This window comes from Neofelis nebulosa, chromosome 14 (genome assembly GCF_028018385.1).
Source record: "Neofelis nebulosa isolate mNeoNeb1 chromosome 14, mNeoNeb1.pri, whole genome shotgun sequence".
Lineage (NCBI taxonomy): Eukaryota > Metazoa > Chordata > Mammalia > Carnivora > Felidae > Neofelis > Neofelis nebulosa.
This window is the reverse complement of record NC_080795.1, coordinates 6773611-6793416: the sequence shown is the minus strand read 5'-3', so window position 1 is coordinate 6793416 and position 19806 is coordinate 6773611. Positions and strand designations below refer to the sequence as shown.

Genomic DNA, 19806 nt, shown 5'->3' with positions numbered 1-19806 from the left:
ATCGAGAGGAGGGGAAACCCAGGGCCGATGCAGGTGGTGGTGTCGATTTGATGGCACGAAGTCGAGAAAGGTCTTGTCTGGTATTTCTATTTCTTTGTGAAATATGAAGCAAAGTCAGTTAGGGAGAGGTGGGGCATATTTGAGATTGAAGGAGATGGAACATTTGGGAAAAGGGTTTTGAGAGAAGCATAGAGAGATTGCCAGGAAAAGGGAGCACCCCTGTGGTTGGTGATCAAAGGCATATAGCGATCACCATCTGCCTAGCTGGGGAGCTTCCCAATGGTGGCACTCAGCAGCCTGGTCAAGGCCGGAGAACGGGTACGGTTGAGTTCATTCAGAGCTGAGTTCACCATGGGGCGCCTGGGTGGCTCAGTCGGTTAAGCGTCGGACTTCGGCTCAGGTCATGATCTCGCGGTTTGTGGATCCGAGCCCCGCGTCGGGCTCTGTGCTGACCGCTCGGAGCCTGGAGCCTGCCTCGGATTCTGGGTCTCCCTCTCGCTCTGCCTCTTCCCTGCTTGCACTCTGTCTCTGTCTCTCTCTCTCAAAAATAAATAAAACATTAAAAATACGTTAAAAGAAAAAAAAGAATTGAATTCACTAGGGGTGCCTGAGTGGCTCAGTTGATTAGCTGTCCAGCTCTTGATTTCAGCTCAGGTCATAATGTCACGGGTTCATGGGTTCGAGCCCTGTATCCAGCTCCTCGCTGGGAGGGTGGAGCCTGCTTGGGATTCCCTCTCTCTCTCTCTCTCTCTCTGCCCCTCTTCTGCTTGCTCTCTCTCTCTCTCTCAAAGTAAATAAGTAAACTAGAAAAACGAAAAACAAACAAGGAATTGAATTTGCCGGGCATATGTAGCAAAGGGAGGGCAAGAGAGCTTACCAGAAACGTGGTTGTGTCATGGGGGCCAGAATCCAACTTGGATCTCGGGAACATTAATAGAGCAGAGAGGCCCGCTAACGGAGAGAAAGTGGGAGGTGTGCACGCCACCCACAGCCAGAGGGACACTTGCGCCGAGGACCTTTGTGCAAGAAGCTGCAGTGACAAGTTTGTGACCAGCAAGGAGGATGTCTGATTCATGATTTTCGAGGTGGAACGGTTTCAAAAGATAACGAGGTTCAGACTTCACATTCTGCACCGTGAGAACGGGAAGCCGTGGCCCAGCAGAGAATAAGGTCATTGGGTCAAGGAGGTCAGAGGGTTGGATGCGTCCAGAAGGAAGGCAGACATCAGGATGGAGAGCAAGAACCATTCAAGTGTTTCATGAACAGTCTGAGGCAAGCAGAGCTCTCTGACTTGCTAGCGTGGAAAACCCAGTTGTTTGGTGAGTGAGAGGAGGGGCAGGCTGATTTCGAAATGCCTTGGTCATCAATTGCCCGTTTAGGGTGTGTGTACTTTTATTTTAATTAATTAATTAATAATTAACTTGTCGACTTTTTTGAGAGAGAGAGTGCAGTAGAAGGGGAGACAGCCTCCCCTCGAGAGAGAGATTATCTTAAGCAAGATCCACACTCGGCACGGAGCCCAACACGGGGCTCGATCTCACGACCCTGAGATCAGGACCTGAGCTGAAATCGAGAGTCGGATGCTTAACTGACTGAGCCGCCCAAGTGCCCCTAGGGTATGTTTACTTTTTTTTTTTTTTTTTAATTTTTTTTTTTCAACGTTTTTTATTTTATTTTTGGGACAGAGAGAGACAGAGCATGAACGGGGGAGGGGCAGAGAGAGAGGGAGACACAGAATCGGAAACAGGCTCCAGGCTCCGAGCCATCAGCCCAGAGCCTGACGCGGGGCTCGAACTCACGGACCGCGAGATCGTGACCTGGCTGAAGTCGGACGCTTAACCGACTGCGCCACCCAGGCGCCCCGGGTATGTTTACTTTTTAAATGAGCCACTAAGAATTTATTATTCATCGGTGCCGTGAAAAAACTTAAAAGAAATAGATCTTGAGGGGCGCCTGGGTGGCTCAGTCGGTTAAGCGTCCGACTTTGGCTCAGGTCACGACCTCGCGGTTCATGAGTTCGAGCCCCGCGTCGGGCTCTGTGCTGACACCTCGGAGCCCGGAGCCCGCTTCGGATTCTGTGTCCCTGTCTCTCTCTGCTCCTCCCCCGCTCCCACTCTGTCTGTCTCTCTCTCTCTAAAACATGAATAAACATTTAAAAAAATAAAAAAGATGTCTTTAGAAAAACATCAGAGAAGCTGGTAGCAGTTTGGGTCAAAACAAACTGCACGTGCTTCACAATCTCACCAGGACCCCGCTTGGTCCCCGACCTCGTATGAACACTGAACCCCCCACAGGGATCTACGGCCTGAACGTTTTCACTTACGTTTGTCTTGCTCGAGCCCTGAAGCGAATGTGGGGTCCTCTGTCCTAGGTGTCCCGGATTCCACAAATCTGTTCAGAGAGAGTTGCCCCGGGTTTTGTGCAGCTGGCAGCCGGCGAGGCAGCTTCCGTTGTGGAGTTTACCTCCTCTGACAAGGTGACCGAAATCGTGTTCTTAAAGTCTTGAAGGAACCTCTTCACGGGAAACAGAAGGAGACCCCCTGGTCCTCCCGAGCCCTCTTTCTCCTCCAAGAATCTCCATCTTGCTGTGTCCCCTAAGAAAAGCTGGCACCTCCTGAGGACTTGGGACACTCCAGACACCATTCTGAGTGCTTTACACGCCTTATTTTCTTTAAGCCACATAACAACGCAACACCCTATGAGGTTCTACTATCATCATGCTCGCTTTTATTTTTTATTTTTTAATTTTATTTATTTATTTTTGTTCATGCTCGCTTTTAGATGAAGGGTCTGAGGCACAGAGAGTTCAGTAACTTTCCCGGGGCCACGGGGCTAGCAAGAGCTCGAGGCGGCCTTTGTCATCAAAGACTGCGCTCCCTCCCTCCGCAGGTCCATGGCTTGGCCGTCCTCCTTGGGGGGACCCAGGTCCGCCCTCCCACCACTCCTCACCCCAGCCGCTCTCCACTGGACTGTCCACCTCCTCAAACGTTGCTGCCTGACTCTCCTGGTGACCAGTGCCCTGGTTCAGCCTCTGGCCAGTGTCACTGAGTCTCCAGTTTGACCTCTTCTCCAAAAATCTCAGGCTCGTGTAAGAGGTTTTAACTTCCTCAGCACACGTGTGAGGCTGAGCTCTCTTCGTGTATCCGGCACCCCTTTTCTCTCCCCACCCCCTCCCTACACCCTGTACTTCATGCTGAATTATTTTCTACCGCCCCCAAGACAGCAAGGACCCTGTGCCCTCCAGGCCTTGGCCTCGGTCCTCTCTATCTTGAGCACCTTCTCCACCTTCCCGACCACGCCACCCTCCTCCTCGTTGTGCCAAATCCCCTTCATCTTTCAAGACTTAGTTCCCAGACCCCTCTGGGAAGGACTCCCCCTCCAAAGGACCCCACAGTCCCCAGCACACTGAAGGGTAACTGCCTGTCTGTCTCCCCGACTGTCAGCCCTGAGACCAAGGCCACAGCCCGATCACCTCCGTGTTCCTAGTGCTGGCGGAAGCCTGTGCACGTGGGATCCAGCTGCTCAGTAACTGCTGTCTGAATAAATAGTGAAAATGGAAGCAACAGGAGGACCAGATGACCCCTCAAAATGTCCCTTTGTCCTGTGTCTGGAGGATAAAGGAAGAACTCACTGGCATCCAATATGGAGGTGCCCACCGCGTCTACGGACTGTTTGCCCGAGTTCTAGACCCAGTAACTATATATAGCTCCCCACTGAAACTCTGGCTGTATAAGAGCTGGTTATTTGTCTTGTTTGCAGCCATATTTCCAGGTAAGGAACTTGGTACTCAATATATGCTTGTTTCATAAAGCAAATATATCAAAGATCTCTAACCCTTACGACAACTCTACAAGGTCAATATCATTCCCCCCATCGGATGGTCAAAAAACCCTGAATTTCAAAGATCTGAGTAATGGATCCAAGGCCGTAAGAGAGTTGGTAGCAATGTCGGGATTCCTCTCCTGGCTTCCACATTTTAGGCTTTTTCTACTATCCTGAGTTGTCTCTCAAAACCTTCTTAGCCACTAGACTCGGTCACTCAAATTAAAGGGAGATGAATAAAATCATAGAAAACACAAAGCGAGTGGGGCAGAATTTTCCTGCTTAAAATTAGAAAACTCAAGGGCGCCTGGGTGGTTCAGTCGGTTAAGCCTCCGACTTCGGCTCAGGTCATGATCTCACGGTTCGTGGGTTCAAGCCCCAGGTCCGGCTCTGTGCTGATGGCTCAGAGCCTGGAGCCTGCCTGGGCTTCTGTGTCTCCTCTCTGTGCCCCTCCCCTGCTCGTGTTCTGTCTCCGTCTCTCAAAACTAAATAAACATTAAAAATTTGTTTTAAAAAATTAGAAAACCCAGCACTTTATAAAACTAGATTTGTAGAAGCCAAAACATGGAGTCATATAAATTCCAAAAAAAAGTTGCCGGTGGGCTTAGCACTTGGGAAAGAGTACACTTTGGGAGCACAGACACATGAGAGATGTCTGGCTCGGCTGGACCAGGTCCATGGGGGACTCGCCCCGTGTGTGAAGAGCAGGACAGAAAAAGACTGCTCTCTCCCCCCGCACACCGTGTCTTGAACGACTGACCGTGTCTTGAACGACTGAACTGCTTCTTGCAACTGTCTTGGCCGTGTCTCGGCCAGCATCAGAAAGCACGAGAATTACGGCACTTTGTGTCCCGTGGTCTAATGAAGCTTAGAGGTTGTAGAAAGTTTTTTCTGTTATATTGTATCACTTTAGGATAGGGCAACTCCCAAAAAGATTTCCTGTATGATGAAATACATCTTTTTCTCTCCTCTATACTTGAAAAAGTTGCAATTTCTTAGCAAAAATTACTCAGCCAGTGCTTACCATAACCCCTGAAGACAATACGTATTTTTAGTTTTGTCTTAGCAGCAAGGAAATGCACTCACCGATGGAGAATGATTTCACGAAGGCCATCCAGTGAGTCAGGCACAAGACCGAGCTGGACGGATTAGGCATCTGGGTCTCTGTTATTAAACTCCAAGGTCCTACAAAACAATCTGAGACAAAGAAAAGCACTCTTATGATAGCTTCTGCAAATAATTTCACTGCCAAGTTTTGTTGAATGTTGATGTCTGTTAACCAGCCATAGGACTGTGGCAGTCTTCCCAGGGGGAAAGCTCTACTCATTCTCTTGTAAGGATGTCATAATAGGCATAAAGCACTGAGCACCACACACAGGATATGGTAGCTGGTCAATAAAAAATGTCGATCTTCCGCTGCCCTGCCCACCAGTCTCGCTGCTGTGAAATCTCCTCAAGGAGACCCGACTCACCTGTATTACGTTTCCTCCCAGTCTTTCTTCATTATCGACCTGACATTTTTCTGAGCTCAGCTTCTGTGGAGAAATGGAATGCCCCGTCCATCTGGGCTGGTGCTGTATCCGTATCCGGTGCTCTGGCTTGTGTAGACACCTGAGTTTTTCTCCTTCCTCTCTACAGGTGTAGGAATCTAGCTCTGCCTAGGCGTTCAGGAAAAAAAAACAAAAAAACAAAAGACAAAAAACTACCTCCTTTTATCACCAGAGTGATGTGGAAAGTCCCGCGATGTGAGGGGGCCAAATTTCTCAAGCTCTGCCAGAACCTTGCTGGAAAGGTTGCCCAGGATCAAATATGTCACGGACGGTCTTGCAGTGGCTCTGAGCCTTTTCATTTCTTTTTTTAAACCCTGTTTTAATGGCACACACATCTCTGGAGGCCTGAGCCTCACAAGCAATGCTGTGTCAGTGGCAACACGTTAAGACATTTCCATTTCGGTCAGAAAGCTCTTTCTCAAGTTATTCTATGGCTCGTTTCCCCTTTTATTTATTAATGAAATAAATAATATTATTCATTAAGTATTTACTATTGACGTGTTATAGTGGCTTCAGATGTACAACATAGTGAGTTGACAATTCTATACATTATTGCTCCGTGTTCATCATGATAAAGTAGCGACCATCGGTCACCAGACATCATTATGACAACTATATTCCCCGGGCTGTACTTTTCATGTCCGTGACTTATTTAATTACTGGAAGTCTGTATCTCTTAATTCCCTTTACCTATGTTGCCCATCCCTTCACCCACCTCCCTTCTGGTGACCTATGGCCCATTTCTTTTAAATGTAGTTCTTTTGGGGCACCTGGGCGGCTCAGTCGGTTAAGCTTCGGACTTCGGCTCAGGTCATGATCTCCTGCTTCATCGGTTTGAGCCCCATGCCGGGCACCGTGCTGACACCTTGGAGCCTGGAGCCTGCTTCGGATTCTGTGTCTCCCTACCTTGCTCCCCTCCCCACCCCCTTACGCTCTGTCTCTCTCTCTCAAAAATAAATAAGCATTAAAAGAATTTTTTAATAAACAAACGTTTTTAAATAAAATAAAATGTAGTTCTTTTATTTTATGCTGTGTTATTTAGAGATAGGAATGTATCTGTGCTTTATTTTCAAGTTCAGTAGTTATGTTGCTTGTAAAAGAAGATTCACATCATCGCTGGAAGAAGAAACTCTAGTTATTCAGTGCAGAATCCCTGGATTTTAATATACCCTTATTATGATATTTTTCTCCTTTCAGTTCGTCAGATAAGGGGTGATTAGATTCTGACTTCTGAACAGGAGAGTGAAGAAAGTCTACGGTACTTTAAGAAATGGACGTATGCCTTACTTCTAAAACCAAACTCTAGTGTTTGAAGTATGGTAATTACTTTTAGAGCCAAACAGAATTAGGAGTTTACATGACAGGCCCAATGTTAGAGAATATTCTCCTAAAACAGATCCACGTGTGCCACTAACATTACCAGCGGAGGCTTCCTGAACAGGCGAGCCAGCCAGACCCCGGTCTAAGTAAGCGCTCCCAGGGGCCAACGCCTGGCAGCCTCCCAGCCAGCTTCCGGTGGGCACCAAGCACTGAACTGCCCCGGTCTAAGTAAGCGCTCCCAGGGGCCAACGCCTGGCAGCCTCCCAGCCAGCTTCCGGTGGGCACCAAGCACTGAACTGCTCCCCCGCTGGGTTGGCAACACCGGGCTCCAGACGCAGGGGTGCGGCAGCCAGCCAGGTGGGACCCAGCACCCAGCCTGCCTCCGGACCACAGCCTGTTCCCCAACAGTCCCTGGCTTTGCTCGGGCTTGTGCAAACCCTAGCTGCCCAAGAGGGATGGGAAGGGCAGGAAGCTCCTTGCCCACGGCTCGCCTTGACCACACTGGGTCCTCATTCTCCTGCCTCTTGGACGCGAGTGTTCAGTGTCGGCCTTCTTCACTGACCTCACCTCTGCTGACTCCTCAAACGTTCCTTGTTCCTGAGAGTGCGGTCCTGGGCCAGCTCCCCATGCGGTGGCCTTTCTCTGAGCGATCTCATTCCCCACCAGAGTTTCCCTTCTTGCGCATAGCTCATCCTACATCCCCCCTGCCAGACCTGCTTCTTCCCAGGTTGGGGGATAGCACCTCACCCACCCCTCGGAAGGGCAGCTGGGGCCAGGGGCCGTGCATTGTCCCTGCGGCTGCCCCGCAAGGGCCAAGCGTTCAGCTTTGCCCAACAGGCCATCAGGATTGATCGCCTGAGAACTACCCGATTTTTGACACACTTCCTTTCTGCTGCATGCACCTCCCGATTTTCCCTCCTCGTCACGGCAGGATATTCTTCCTAAGAGTCCTCTTGATCACGTTCTGTCTGCTTAATGCATTTCAAGGACCTCGGATAGCCTTAGATGAAGTCCAGCTGCTGGTTCCAGTAGATAATTTCCATGATCATCCTTCTCCTGTCCTTAGATGTTTCCACTTAGCCACATCCTGTCCTCACCTCCCATCCTCCTGGACAATCTGCATTCCCTCAACTTGCTCTGCTCCCTCTTCCCTCGGAGACTCTCACATGCTGTTCCCTTGGCCCAGAACATGTTTCTCCACTCCAGTTGGGCATGTCGTCTTCCAGCAGAGTTTCTGTAACCCCAACTTCCCAAACTCAAGCCTGGGTGAGGTGCCTTTCTGGAACCCATCACTCTGGGCTTACCTAGGTCATAACTACGATCACACTGCATGTAATCGCCTGGGTTGTCATTCTCCTCCATTCGACTATGGTGAAAATTGGATCTGATGCCTAATCTGCTCGGTTCCTATTTTTGTTCTCGCCTCCCGTACCTGCCTCTCACCGGAGCACTTGCCCATTTCCTGGAAGCTGGGTAAGTCTGGATCAATTTCATTGCTCTCGTATCTGAGAAAACAAGAGCTACGCCTACCCATCCCAAGGCAGCTACAAAGTGAACGGTAAAGTAGGTGCCGATAAAACCGTGTACACGCAGCTCACTGCTGTTTCCACCGGCTTGACTTTAGCTTCCTGCACAGGAACGAAATGAAGTGAGTTCATTTGTTTACAGAGTACTCTCAAATAGCATAAGGTGGCGATAAAAAGAATCTGTATTTAGCATTTTTTTTTTAAATTTTTTTTTTCCAACGTTTTTTATTTATTTTTGGGACAGAGAGAGACAGAGCATGAACGGGGGAGGGTCAGAGAGAGGGAGACACAGAATCGGAAACAGGCTCCAGGCTCCGAGCTATCAGCCCAGAGCCTGACGCGGGGCTCGAACTCACGGACCGCGAGATCGTGACCTGGCTGAAGTCGGACGCTTAACCGACTGCGCCACCCAGGCGCCCCTGTATTTAGCATTTTTAAAAATCTGACAAATAGAAAGGAGGGAACAAAAATCATCCATAATTCTAATTAATTTTTTTAAATGTTTTGTGATCAGGCCACAACGAGTTTTCTAATAATATTCAAATTGTGGCTTTTCAAAGTTTCATTGTGTTTGTGAGAATAGTTATGAGGAGTCTGTTCAATATTTTAGCCTGTTCATCTGACTTGATATCTTTTCTGTTGACTCACGATCCAAAGTTAAAGGAAAGGTAGATTTGGGGGACTTTCCTTGGTTTTGTGGATAGCTTCTTATATGACAAGAGGAAGGGGGCACCTAGGTGGCTCAGTTGGTTGAGCATCTGACTCTTGGTCTCAGCTCAGGGTAGGATCTCATGGTTCTTGGGTTCCAGCCGCACTCGGGATTCTCGCTGACAATGCGGAGCCTGCTCGGGATTCTCCCCCCATCTCTGCCCCTATCCCACTCAAAATAAATAAACTTAAAAAAAATTTTTTTATATTAAATAAATAAACAAACAAACCAACAAGAGGAAAGATGCTCACTTTTTGGATATAAGGACACCATCAGAGAGTAACTTACTTACAGACATTTGGGGAATTAACAAAGGGAAACTTTGGACTTCACCTACTGTTGGCTTCCATGTTTCAAGATTTTTTTGCAACCTAGACTAAAAGAATGTATAGTAAATCCCCACAACTCAGAGAATGGCGTTCAAATAAAGGTCACACATATTAGGGATACGGGAAATATGTTTTTATCTATTGTTACTTACTCTAGCTTCAAAAAGAAAAAAAAAACTTGGCTTGTTTCTTTGTAAATATTCATGTATATTTTATACCTTTTATCTAATTAAACTATGTGGGTTTTTGTTTCTAGATCAGGAAGTGTAAAAGTGAAAGATTTGTAAGTAATTTCTTTCAGATAAAAAAGAGAATGAAGGGGCTCCTGGGTGGCTCAGTCGGTTGAGCGGCCAACTTCGGCTCAGGTCACGATCTCGCAGTTTGTGAGTTCGAGCCCCGCGTCGGGCTCTGTGCTGACAGCTCAGAGCCTGGAGCCTGCTTCAGATTCTGTGTCCCCCTCTCTCTCCACCCCACCCCTGCTTGGGCTCTGTCTCTCTCTGTCTTTAAAAAATGAATAAACATTTAAAAAATTATAAAAAAATAAAATAAAAGAGAATGAAGTATGCATACTAACTCTTATGATGACAGTGTAATGATGCTTCTGTGTAATTAAGAGCTGCTTAAATACCTCATATGAGTGGAATCATACAGTGTATGCCCTTCTGTGACTGGCTTATTTTGCTTAGCAGAACATTCTTGAGGTTCATTCATGTTTCAGCATGACAGAATTTTTTCCTTTTGAAGGCAGCATAATATTCCATTGTATGGCTATGCCACCTTTTGGCAGGAAGTCACCAACGAGCAATTGGAAAAGCCTTCCTGAAGGAGATGCTGTCTAAACAGAGTCACAAAAGTGGGAGTTAGCAGAATAAGGGCAAACCCAAGGCACTTTTCCAGACAACCTGGGTGTGGAAGTATGAACATTTTCTAAGCCAACAGTTTCCAAGCTTTTTCTTGGCAGGTAGGCTAAAGCCTCATGTCCAAAACAGACCAGATATGCAGTTTCTCCTACTGGGGAGACGAGAGGCAGAAACCTTGGTCTTCTCTCTTCCGTCTCACTCTTGCCATTGACCATGGACGTGTTCGCCCTCATGATCACACAAGGGTAGCAGGTACCAAAAAAGAAGGGCCGCAGGGCCTCTGTGGTCCTGGCAATGTCGTGTTTCTCCGTCAGCTCACCGGTTATGCAAGGGTTTCAATTTGAAAAAATTCATCAACTACACCTTAAAGACATTATGCTAAATGACATAAGCCAGGCACAGAAAAACGCATGTTGTAGGGGTCCACTCAGATGACTTACACCTACAGGAGTCAAATTCAGAGAGACAGAAGGTAGCCCGGTGGCCGTCCAGGCCTAGGGGGAGGGGAAATGGGAAGCCGGTGTCGAATGGGTGTGGGGTTTCATTCTGGGAAGTTGAAAAACTTCTGGAGGCGGAGAGCGATGGTGGTTGCCCAACAATGTGTAGACTGAAGTGCACCGCCAAAGACGGCTACAGTGGTCAATTTTGTTCCATGTATACCTTTGCCACAATTTGATGGAGAGAGAAAACTGGGTCAAGCTAGATATTTACGATTTGCACACTTGGCTACCTAGAAAAAAAATTTCTTTGTACGCCTCATCACATCATAGCTTTCATTGTTACTCTCTGGAAACTTTTGAAGCATGGTGTTTTTCCACTAGTTGGACCAGCAAATATTCCCATTTCGTGAAGGGCCAAAGGATAGTTCCTGCTTTTTCATATCCCCTCCCAAATCAAAAAACCTGAGATATGACGACCTTGGTGACTCCCTTACTGCTATTTCCTGAACCTTGTCGGTGGCTACTTAAGCTTCTATTTACATTTCCCCTCTTCCAAAATGGTCTGTGCTGGCAGGCATGCCCTCCAGTAATAAGGAGACTCAGTGCTCACCCGGGTTTCCTCCCGGCAAGGGGACCCTGGGGTGAGACTGTCATCTAATGATATCCAGGGCCAAGCTTTCAAAGATTCCGTGATTATCAGGAAACCTTCTTCAGCTGAGTGATTTTTTTTCTTAACTTCCTTGTCAGCAGAAATAATCCTCCTAAAATAAATTGTTCACCTTGGGCATGGAAATCAAGGGGAAAATGTTAGAAGATATTTATTTAAGATACTACTGGCGATTTATCATTATAATTTACTTAAGAAAACATTCGTGAGCCACTTCTTGAAAAGAAAGATCACTTACTCTTAAACAATGTAAGTTTTGGTGATGGTTCATAATTGTGTAATCACTACCCTAAGTCATAGAGAATTATTTATTTAGATGAAACTTAGATTTGTTACAATCATGCTCTGAAATGGCACTATCCAGGTCGATTTTAATTTGGGGGAGGGGGGACTCTGTGTGTGCATGTGCGTGTGTGTGTGTGTGTGTGTGTGTGTGTGTGGTGTTCTGAATTCTCTTGGTTGATTTAAAAAAAAATGGGGAAAATTAATCCTAAATTGTTTGAAACCCTATTTACTTAAATGTTGATTTGGCCATTTATTTTTTTTTAATGTTTATTTATTTTTGACAGAGAGACAGAGAGACAGAGAGACAGAGCATGAGTGGGGCAGGGGCAGAGAGAGGGAGACACAGAATCCGAAGCAGGCTCCAGGCTCCAAGCTGTCAGCACAGAGCCCGACGCAGGGCTTGAACTCCAGACCGGGAGATCATGACCTGAGCCGAAGTCGGACACTCAACCGACTGAGCCACCCAGGCGCCCCTTGACTTGGCCATTTCTTAATTGTATAAGTCAAAAAATAGCCAGAAAGTTAAAAATCCAGACTCTGTAGTGTGAATCCAGTAAAATAATATTTTTGTGGTTTTTATCTCAGACTTACTTTTTATGATATTTTAAAAATTTTGCCATGTTGGTATAGTAGCATATGTACTTTCTGATTTTTTAATATTAAGATAAATCCAGAGACTGTTTCTGCATCAATAGGTATGTCCTGAAACAGTAAAAACTATTCAGATTTACAAACCACCTACTAAAGCTACATTTTTATATGGTATGTAAAATTACTCTTCTTTATTTTTAAGTTGACGGCCATGCATGGAGAAGACCTACATTGATGGTCCATCTAATTGAATGTATCAAAATGATCTCTAAAAAGTTTAAAGGTGTAGGGGCGCCTGGGGGGCTCAGTCAGCTAAGCATCTGACTCTTGATCTCAGCTCAGGCCTCGATCTCAGGCTCACGAGTTCAAGCCCTGCATTGGGCTCTGCGCTGGGCATGAAGCCTACTTAAAAATAAATAAATAAAACCTAAAATCCTAAAAAAGAGAAAAGCTTAAAGGTGTAGCCAAACGACATTTTGTATACATTAGGAATGAATTTATTTTCCTCTGACCTTATTGTATCACTATTAATAATACAAGCGTAGTCCTATCTAACAATTATTACGCATTTCCTGTTTTCCAGGCACCTTTCCTGCACTATATTATCTCACTGAATCTTCACATTAGCCCTGTTGAATAGTACTATTTTTTTAAATTTTTGTTATTAAAGTATAATTGCCATGGGATGGTTCTATGATTTTCCCTAATTTGAAGCACAGAGCTAACGTGTGACAAAGATAAAATGCTAGCTAGACGTCTTCTGAATTTCATAATAGCTGCGTAAGAGGCAGATAACACCAGGACAAGTTGAAGGGCCTGTGAAGGAAGACATCTTTGTCCCTGGTCAACTCTGAATCCCTTCCTGCGTGGTGTGACGGTTCCATGTCTGGCCAACAGCCCATCTGCACTCACTTGGATACAAAGCCTATGAAACTGCCGACCATCACCGGCTTGGGGACAGGGGTCAGAACCTCTCCTCTCCACACCCTACATCCCTCTTTTGAGCCTTTCGTGGGCAAGATTCCATCAACTACATAGAGAGCCCTGAGCTCTGCCCAGAGAGATAAAAAAGTCTGGCCAAAAAATCTGGTGCAAACTGGAGTCTACCCAATTTCCAGTGAAAAATAACTTTGAGGCTGAACTTTAATCTTTCACCACTTCAGTGAAGTAGAATTTAGACAGAACATCCCAGGATTTCCTGACTTTACCTTTTTTCTCTGAAGGAGAATGCTCCATGGTGCATTGCTAAAAGGGTCAGCTGTCTTTAATGAAACTCTTGAATCGTTTTGGCTTTTGAAAATTTGCTGGAGGGAAATATCCAAAGGCTCTAAAGTTTAGTTTATTTTCAGAGCCTAAATTAATATCACTAGCTAAATCTGTGGAAGATTCTAACAAATAGCTAAAGCCGGGATAAGTGAGGTAATGTCTGCCTCTTAGGTTTTGGTAAGGAGTAAATGATACGATGAATATGTGTGAAAGGCTGAGCACAGTGTTGCCATAACTGTGAGAGAACCTGTCTGTGAGAGAACCTGTCTGTTAAAATACACTTTAAAGCAGCATTTTTGTAATTATGGGACCCAACATTTATGAAGCTTCTTCCATTAGAAGAAGCTTTATTATTCGTTTTTTGTTTGCTTGTTTTACTCCTCGCTTTATTATTCGTTTCTTGTTTGCTTGTTTTACCCTGTAGGGTCTACCTATGCATATTAAAACCACAGATCAACACTCATACAAGAAACTCAGCTGAAAACACGACTGAAATTTTAGAGCCCTCACAATGCAAATTGAGACTTCTACTTAGGTCTCCTTTTGAATCAAACTCTAGTAAAGAAAAAAGAAACCTTTATTTGCCCCTAAAATTTTCTTATTCGCATAAATATTATGTGACACTGACTTATGCTTAAAAACAACTTATTATATAGTTGGGTTGCTGAAGGAATTGGAATGATTAGCTACAAGACTAAGCAAAGGCTGGGAACCAAAAGTGGGAATGGAATCTATTTTGCTCGTACAAGGGCTTCCAGGGGCTAAAGAAGCTGCAAACGGCTTGTCCTAATAAGCTCTAGAACTTTACGCTAAACAGTAGCAAAAGTTCATATTGCAGACTAAAAAAATGCCCTACGCTACGTCTAGTCTAGTCTACGTAGTCAGTGGTGTTATACGGCCGACTAAGGCTATGCAGAGGGGCCCTACAAACATTCTGCACACGTATTCATGTTGTCCCATTTCTACCGGGGTCTCCACAGCTGTCGATTCACAAGGACATATTATTGTCACAATTTCTTAACTCTGTGTTACAAACAAGGAAACAGCACCAGCAGCTTTTCTGGCCCTCGCAGGCCACCATAGTTTGGCAATCAGTAAAGACCACGTTTTAAGAGAGTGCCAACATTCGATTTCATACTCCTCTAAATACTTAGAATTTAAATGTCGAACAATACCAAGTATTATTGAATGGAGACCTCTAATACACTGTGTATGAGAAAGAAAAGCATGTGACAATATCTAATAAACCCTACAGCACGCATTCAGACCCCAGGTTTTCCACTCCTAGGTATTTACCCAATAGACACTCAAAAACATACCTCAGGAGGGGCGCCTGGGTGGCTCAGTTGGTTAAGCGTCTGACTCTCGATATCGGCTCGCGTCGTGATCGCACGGTTCATGGGTTGGAGCCCCGCATCGAGAGCTCTGCGCTGACAGTGCGGAGCCTGCTTGGGATTCTCTCTCGCGCTCTCTCTCAAAATAAATAAATAAACATTTAAAATGAAATAAGCTGTGTAAAGAGTTCTTATACTGCAAAAATCAAAAGATAAGTCATTCCATTTTAAAAATGGACAAAGGAGCTGAATAAATAGTTCTTGAAAAAAAGATACACAAATAGCCAGTAAGCGGATGAAAAGACGTCACAGCTCAATGTCACCGTGACTAGTCATTAGGGAAATGCAAACCAAAACCAGTTCACACCACCCATTAGGATGGCCAAAATAAAGAAATCAGCCAGTTACAAGTGTTGGCAAGGACACGGAGAGGTTGAAACCCTCATACACTGCAGGTGGAAATGTAAAGTGATGTGGCTTGTCTGGGAAACTCTAGCAGCTCCTTAAAAGACTGAACAGAGAGCTACCCTACGACCCAGCAAGTCTGCTCTAGACACTTACCGCCAAACTCAAACGTGTTCACACAAACACTGGTACGGAAATGTTCATTTGCAGCGTTACTGATAATAGCCAAAAAGTGGGGGAAAAAACAGATATCCATTGATAGGTGACTAAAATAAAAAGCCATACCTCCATACGGCGAAATGGTAGACCGTAAAAAGGCATAAAGCACCAACACCTGAGCAACATGGGTGAATCGGAAAGATGTTATGTTGCATAAAAGACGTCAGACACAAAAGGTCCCAGATATAATGCCGTTTATGTGAAACGAACAGGCAAGTCCGCAGAGTCGAGAAGCAGATGGGTGGTTGCTGAGGTCTGGGAGGTGGGGGGTGCTGGGGAGAAGGGGGAGTGGCTGGTAATTGGTGCAGGGTTTTTTGGAGGTGGGTAATGAAAATGTTCTAAAGTCAATTGTGGTGCGGTTCTGTGAAGACGTCAAAAACGATTAAACTGTGTGCTTGAAATAGATGATTTATACAGGATGTGGACTATACCTCAAGAAAACTTATCAGAAAGGCTACATGCATTGTAATACCATGCATATTCAAATTTTAAAACACACAAAGCAGTATTACATATCGTGCCTACAAACACACGTTTGGAAACAGGGAGGCAAGAGCATTCAAAATGCTGAAAAACCCGTACTGACTCATCAAGGACAGACAGCAGCCTTCACACAGCGGTGAGTGCTTGAATAATATCTGAGCTGCAGGCAGAGAAGGAAAAGACCATAGTTCAGACGGCAATCACCTCTGTGCAGAGAGAAAGGGGAAGGAGGCCGGAGAGTGGTCCTCACTCTTTCTTTAAAAGAAAATTCCAGGGGTGCCTGGGTGGCGCAGTCGGTTAAGCGTCCGACTTCAGCCAGGTCACGATCTCGCGGTCCGTGAGTTTGAGCCCCGCGTCAGGCTCTGGGCTGACGGCTCGGAGCCTGGAGCCTGTTTCCGATTCTGTGTCTCCCTCTGTCTCTGCCCCTCCCCCGTTCATGCTCTGTCTCTCTCTGTCCCAAAAATAAATAAAAAACGTTGAAAAAAATAAATAAATAAAAGAAAAAATAAAAGAAAATTCTGATGTCACTATCACAAAATGTGCAGGTTGGTGAGCACGTGAATACTTATTGTGTGATTCCCTACGTTTTCCTATATGCTTGAAACATTTCATAGTTTAAAAAGTCTACGCCTCGGGGTACCTGGGTGGCTGAGTTGGGTAAGCGTCCGACTTCTGCTCAAGGCATGATCTCACAGTCCGTGAGTTCGAGTCCCGTGTTGGGCTCTATACTGACAGCTCAGAGCCTGGAGCCTGCTTTGGATTCTGTCTCCTTCTCTCTCTCTGCCCCTCCCCTGCTCATGCTCTGTCTCTCTCCCTCTCTCAAAAATAAATAAATGTAATATTTGGGAAAAAAAAATTCTACATCTCTAGGCTCATCTCATTAAAAGCCATGATGAATGCCTCCCACCAGGGTTGTCTGTTGCTGGTTAAACATTCGCCAGCACTCTCCTGCATCCTGGCCAGGAAAGCCTGCCCGTTTCCACAAAAGCAAGGGCCAGAGAGAAGCATCGTCATTCGTAAATGAAGCAAAGCTATCTGACACACGATTTGAAGCTGTCGATGCCCACGTCCACCGCAACTGGGTTTCGCTCTGTTAGTGGGGATTCCCATGAAGCTGGGCTGACCAGAGGGCTCAGCTCCCCGCGAAGCCAGCCTGGGCCAACAACACTCCTTACACAGCACACCCTGTAGCAGAAGTCCACGACCTGCCAAAAACTTCCTGACCTGGAAGCAGAAGGTTTAAGAGCATTTCTGGTAACTGTTGAATTAAACCCCTGATTTCTGGGAGCAGGTTGCTAAAAGTTTTCAGCCTTCTGGCATAGGCACGTCGTTTGAGAGACTTGGTCACCTATTCAATAACCTAACTGCAATATTCCTAAGCCAAGAAAGCCAAACAAATAAAAACAATTTTTTAAAAACAAGTTTTTCTCATCCTGTTTGACACATTGGTAGTACCAGGGTTTTAATGGCTTTTAAAATTTTTATAATTTAATCCAAGGGCTGTGTTTGAGAGTTCCATCACCACTTTGAGCAAACGCAGTTGAAATACACGGAAAGTAATTACTAGATTTTTTTTTTAATTTTTTTTTAACGTTTATTTATTTTTGAGACAGAGAGAGACAGAGCATGAATGGGGGAGGGTTAGAGAGAGGGAGACACAGAATCTGAAACAGGCTCCAGGCTCTGAGCCGTCAGCACAGAGCCCGACGCAGGGCTCGAACTCACGGACCGCGAGATCATGACCTGAGCCGAAGTCAGCCGCTCAACCGACTGAGCCACCCAGGCGCCCCAGTAATTACTAGATTTTAAAAGGAAGCTCTCCTCATCACATTCACCCAGATTTGGGGTTTCTGTCCCGAAGCTTTCCTTGTACAAGAAGACCCCAGAGATTCGAGAGTGGGAAGCAGAATGAGATGATGGGCCACCACGAATAAACTGTGTCGTACGTGGTGTCAATATGACCTTCGAGACTGTTCTACTCCTCTACGGCCCCTACCATAAGAAGCTCCAGGCGGTTGCCTACATCACATACATGTTTTGAGAGTTAATCCCTTTCCCCGTGTGACTCACGATTGTGCAAGTCCTTCCAGAGGGGATAAAAATACAATGGATTACAGCATCGCAGCATCTGCAATTCCCAAGGAAGAAGTGGCTTTAGACATTTATACACCGAGCTTGGCGACCGAGCGCCAGCGAGTGTGTCCGAAAGCTGTTGGAAATCGGACAGTTTGTGCTGCAAAGACAGGAAGCACTGCGAGTTTCTGCAGCCGTGGTTGGCTTGAGATAATGCCATTGTATAAGCCGGCACAGCGACCGCTCCCACCGCTGAGAGCCCGGGCCTGGCGTCTGGCTCCTTGGCCGCAGGCCAGGCTGAGGTCCTGCCGTCTGAAGGCAGGGTGTGTGTCCCCTCCCAGGCGGTCCACACACACAGTGCCGGCCACACCTCACCTTCCAGAGGAAATCTGGCCAGAAAGCCAGACTTCATGACTTCTCCTTTATGAGCCTTACCCACCCCCAGTCCTTGCAGGGGAGGGGGACGGGGGGGGCGGATTGTTTTCCACTTGGGTGCAGGGATGGCATTCGCTCTGTGCTCAGATGGGGATTTAAAGTCCCAGGCAGTAAACGAGCTGATGACAGGGTTATTGGAAAGATACTGTATCTTGCTATGCTTAGCCACCTCGGTGCTCGTACTTCAGAGGGGCCCTTGGCCCTCATCACTTCTACAAACTGCCCTTCCCGTAGAGCTTTTCCAGCAGGCAGGAGTACTTACCAAGGACTATTTTAGACGTATTTAGCAGCAATATTGTTTGAATTTAACTGGACATTGTTCTGAACACACAAAAGAGTTCAAGGATGTGGCCATTGGGTTTTGTTCTCTCCCCCCCCCCACCCTCCTTCCCGCCTCCCCAAACTGTCAGGTTTCTCTGGGAAAATGGGATGAAAATGTTTGGGGACATTTCCACAATAAAACACTCTAAAATATTTTTTTTAAGATTTCCTTTCTAGTCATGTCAAGATTATAACTCAAATCTGCAAGAGTCAGGAAATTCCAAATTTATGTTGACACTTTCCCCTTAAAACCCTCACCAGATGATAAACAGTGTAAAAAATTCTGTCCCAATTCAAATGTTCCAAATATGACACGGGTTGGTAGGTTCTTGTCGTGAAAAGGTGCTTCGGGGTGAGAAAGAATAGGCCTTTTAAGAAGCAAATAGAATCTTTCAGGCAAATAATTTTTCTAAATGATTTCTTAATATAGAAGGTGAAGTAATCGTTTCAGATGGGTCACCTCCTCGATTGCATTTTTGCAGACGGAACAGAATCGAATTCCGTGATGGAAACCAATGAGACGGTGGTGGAATTTACCTGTGAAATCAGCGGTCCTCAAGGTAGGAATTAGTACTTGGCATGGACCAGGGGGCTCTTCTGGACCAGCCGGGTCAGCTCACTTTCAAAGGTCTCACGGGCCCCAAGGAAAAGCTCCCAGACAGTGGCCATGCCTCTTAGAGAGACGGGCTCAGCTCTGCTCCCAGTGCTGCCGGCCACCAGCTAGGGGTGAGAATAAATTATCGGGCATGTCTCAGATCTCGGCTCGTCATCTGTAAAATGCAGGAAGATCACAGCATCTACCGCACGGGTTGTGGGAGATTAGATGAGGTAAGACATGTTAGCATAAGAAAGCGCTTCTAGAAACTTTCCTACTGACGCTGAAAATAATGGCCAGTTAGATAACAGTATTCATGGCGCGAAGGAAAATAACGCATCATCGGCAGGAGCGTCAGAAAAGCGTGTTTGGATTCGGGTGAGAGAGGAGCAGAAGGAATTTGGCGAAAAGAACACCTCCCCCCCCCCCCCCCCCCCCCCCCCCCCCCGGCCTTCCCAGCCCCTGGCCCTTCTCACCACCTGCCCCCTGGGGCTGCTTTGGCCCTGCTTTGGCTCACCTAGTGTGTTTGCTCTTAGATTTGTTTCCAGCCCACGTCTGTTGTTCTCTGGGTTTAAG

The 19806-nt window shown here is 46.2% G+C and overlaps 2 long non-coding RNA genes across 4 annotated transcripts; both read right to left on the bottom strand.

Annotated features, from left to right (window-relative positions):
* Nucleotides 1-3314: 3314 nt before the first annotated feature.
* On the bottom strand, nucleotides 3315-16251 carry LOC131494861 (uncharacterized). Of its 3 annotated transcripts, none has more exons than XR_009253615.1 (4): nucleotides 14685-16251; nucleotides 5295-5480; nucleotides 4909-5019; nucleotides 3315-3607 (listed from the first exon to the last, which is right to left on the bottom strand). It is a non-coding gene; the product is annotated as an uncharacterized LOC131494861 (long non-coding RNA). The 3 variants fall into 3 exon arrangements; XR_009253616.1 differs by lacking the exon at nucleotides 14685-16251 and adding an exon at nucleotides 7997-8381; XR_009253614.1 differs by lacking the exon at nucleotides 14685-16251 and having other exon boundaries at nucleotides 5295-6253.
* LOC131494862 (uncharacterized) lies at nucleotides 9162-11764 on the bottom strand. The gene is made up of 2 exons (XR_009253617.1): nucleotides 11167-11764; nucleotides 9162-9303 (listed from the first exon to the last, which is right to left on the bottom strand). It is a non-coding gene; the product is annotated as an uncharacterized LOC131494862 (long non-coding RNA).
* Nucleotides 16252-19806: the final 3555 nt, after the last annotated feature.